The sequence below is a fragment of the Taudactylus pleione genome, unplaced genomic scaffold (assembly GCF_031769625.1).
Source record: "Taudactylus pleione unplaced genomic scaffold, aTauple2 ptg002146l, whole genome shotgun sequence".
Taxonomy (NCBI): domain Eukaryota; kingdom Metazoa; phylum Chordata; class Amphibia; order Anura; family Myobatrachidae; genus Taudactylus; species Taudactylus pleione.
The window spans coordinates 155,001-157,500 of record NW_028286540.1 but is presented as its reverse complement, the minus strand read 5'-3'; the positions used below and the strand labels follow the sequence as shown (position 1 = coordinate 157,500).

The following is a 2,500-nucleotide window of genomic DNA, read 5'->3' as shown; positions in this document are numbered from 1 at the left end:
AAGACATTAACTTTAGACTTCTTTTACTTCTTAACTCAAGTAAATTCAATGATAAGTTGAAAAATGAAATGTAAAATGTAATAGAAAAGAATGTTATGGCAGTATAAAATTACCTTCAGCACCTAGTATTCCCAGGTGGTCTCCCATCTAAGTACTAACCAGGCCCAACACTGCATAGCTTCCAAGATCAGATGAGATTTGGCATGTCCACTGTGGTTTGGCTGTAGGTGCTCAAAAGCTTTAAATTTAGACCGCTTTTACTTCTTAACTCAAGTAAATTCAATGATAAGTTGAAAAAATTAAATGTAAAATGTAATAGAAAAGAATGTTATGGCAGTATAAAATTACCTACAGCACCTGGTATTCCCAGGTGGTCTCCCATCCAAGTACTAAACAGGCCCAACACTGCATAGCTTCCAAGATCAGACAAGATTGGGCATGTCCAGTGTGGTTTGGCTGTAGGTGCTCAACGACATTAACTTTAGACTTCTTTTACTTCTTAACTCAAGTAAATTCAATGACAAGTTGAAAAATTAAATGTAAAATGTAATAGAAAAGAATGTTATGGCTGCATAAAATTACCTACAGCACCTGGTATTCCCAGGTGGTCTCCCATCCAAGTACTAACCAGGCACAACACTGCATAGCTTCCAAGATCAGACGAGATTGGGCATGTCCAGTGTGGTTTGGCAGTAGGTGCTCAAAAACATTAACTTTAGACCTCTATTACTTCTTAACTCAAGTAAATTCATTGATAAGTTGAAAAATTTAAATGTAAAATGTAATAGAAAAGAATGTTCTGGCAGTATAAAATTACCTACAGCTCCTGGTATTCCCAGGTGGTCTCCCATCCAAGTACTAACCAGGCCCAACACTGCATAGCTTCCAAGATCAGACGAGATTGGGCATGTCCAGTGTGGTTTGGCTGTAGGTGCTCAAAAACAATAACTTTAGACCTGTATTACTTCTTAACTCAAGTAAATTCATTGATAAGTTGAAAAAATTAAATGTAAAATGTAATAGAAAAGAATGTTATGGCAGTATAAAATTACCTACTGCACCTGGTTTTCCCAGGTGGTCTCCCATCCAAGTTCTGACCTTACCCAACACTGCATAGCTACCAAGATAAGAGGAGATTGGGCATGTCCAGTGTGGATTGGCTGTAGGTGCTCCGAAGTATTAACTTTAGACCTCTATTACTTCTTAACTCAAGGAAATTCATTGATAAGTTGAAAAAATTAAATGTAAAATGTAATAGAAAAGAATGTTCTGGCAGTATAAAATTGCCTACATCTCCTGGTATTCCCAGGTGGTCTCCCATCCAAGTACTAACCAGGCCCAACACTGCATAGCTTCCAAGATCAGACGAGATTGGGCATGTCCACTGTGGTTTGGCTGTAGGTGCTCAAATGCATTAAATTTAGACCACTTTTACTTCTTAACACAAGTAAATTCATTTATAAGTTGAAAAAATCAAATGTAAAATGTAATAGAAATGACTGTTATGGCAGTATAAAATTACCTACAGCACCTGGTATTCCCAGGTGGTTTCCCATCCAAGTACTAACCAGGCCCAACACTGCATAGCTTCCAAGATCAGACGAGATTGGGCATGTCCAGTGTGGTTTGGCTGAAGGTGCTCAAAAACATTAACTTTAGACCTCTTTTACTTCTTAACTCAAGTAAATTCAATGATAAGTTGAAAAATGAAATGTAAAATGTAATAGAAAAGAATGTTATGGCAGTATAAAATTACCTACAGCACCTGGTATTCCCAGGTGGTCGCCCATCTAAGTACTAACCAGGCCCAACACTGCATAGCTTCCAAGATCAGACGAGATTGGGCATGTCCAGTGTGGTTTGGCTGTAGGTACTCAAAAACATTAACTTTAGACCTCTTTTACTTCTTAACTCAAGTAAATTCATTGATAAGTTGAAAAAATCAAATGTAAAATGTAATAAAAAAGAATGATTTTGGCTGTCTAAAATTACCTACAGCAACTGGTATTCCCAGGTGGTCTCCCATCCAAGTACAAACCAGGCCCAACACTGCATAGCTTCCAAGATCAGACGAGATTGGGCATGTCCAGTGTGGTTTGACTGTAGATGCTCAAATTCATTAACTTTAGACCTGTATTACTTCTTAACTCAAGTAAATTCATTGATAAGTTGAAAAAATTAAATGTAAAATGTAATAGAAAAGAATGTTATGGCAGTATAAAATTACCTACTGCACCTGGTTTTCCCAGGTGGTCTCCCATCCAAGTTCTGACCATACCCAACACAGCATAGCTACCAAGATAAGACGAGATTGGGCATGTCCAGTGTTGATTGGCTGTAGGTGCTCAAAAGTATTAACTTTAGACCTCTATTACTTCTTAACTCAAGGAAATTCATTGATAAGTTGAAAAAATTAAATGTAAAATGTAATAGAAAAGAATGTTCTGGCATTATAAAATTACCTACAGCTCCTGGTATTCCAGGTGGTCTCCCATCCAAG

At 37.3% G+C, this 2,500-nt stretch overlaps 1 non-coding gene and 8 pseudogenes across 1 annotated transcript; all 9 read right to left on the bottom strand.

Annotated features, from left to right (window-relative positions):
* Positions 1–110: 110 nt before the first annotated feature.
* On the bottom strand, positions 111–229 carry LOC148434399 (5S ribosomal RNA; annotated as a pseudogene).
* A 116-nt stretch (positions 230–345) lies between these two features.
* Positions 346–464, bottom strand: LOC148434398 (5S ribosomal RNA; annotated as a pseudogene).
* A 115-nt stretch (positions 465–579) lies between these two features.
* LOC148434397 (5S ribosomal RNA) lies at positions 580–698 on the bottom strand (annotated as a pseudogene).
* Positions 699–814: 116 nt separating this feature from the next.
* Positions 815–933, bottom strand: LOC148434396 (5S ribosomal RNA; annotated as a pseudogene).
* A 351-nt stretch (positions 934–1,284) lies between these two features.
* LOC148434395 (5S ribosomal RNA) lies at positions 1,285–1,403 on the bottom strand (annotated as a pseudogene).
* Positions 1,404–1,519: 116 nt separating this feature from the next.
* Positions 1,520–1,638, bottom strand: LOC148434394 (5S ribosomal RNA; annotated as a pseudogene).
* Positions 1,639–1,753: 115 nt separating this feature from the next.
* Positions 1,754–1,872, bottom strand: LOC148434393 (5S ribosomal RNA). Its single transcript, XR_015876703.1, has one exon. It is a non-coding gene; the product is annotated as a 5S ribosomal RNA (ribosomal RNA).
* A 117-nt stretch (positions 1,873–1,989) lies between these two features.
* LOC148434392 (5S ribosomal RNA) lies at positions 1,990–2,108 on the bottom strand (annotated as a pseudogene).
* Positions 2,109–2,459: 351 nt separating this feature from the next.
* Positions 2,460–2,500, bottom strand: part of LOC148434391 (5S ribosomal RNA) — a 118-nt pseudogene continuing 77 nt past the window's right edge.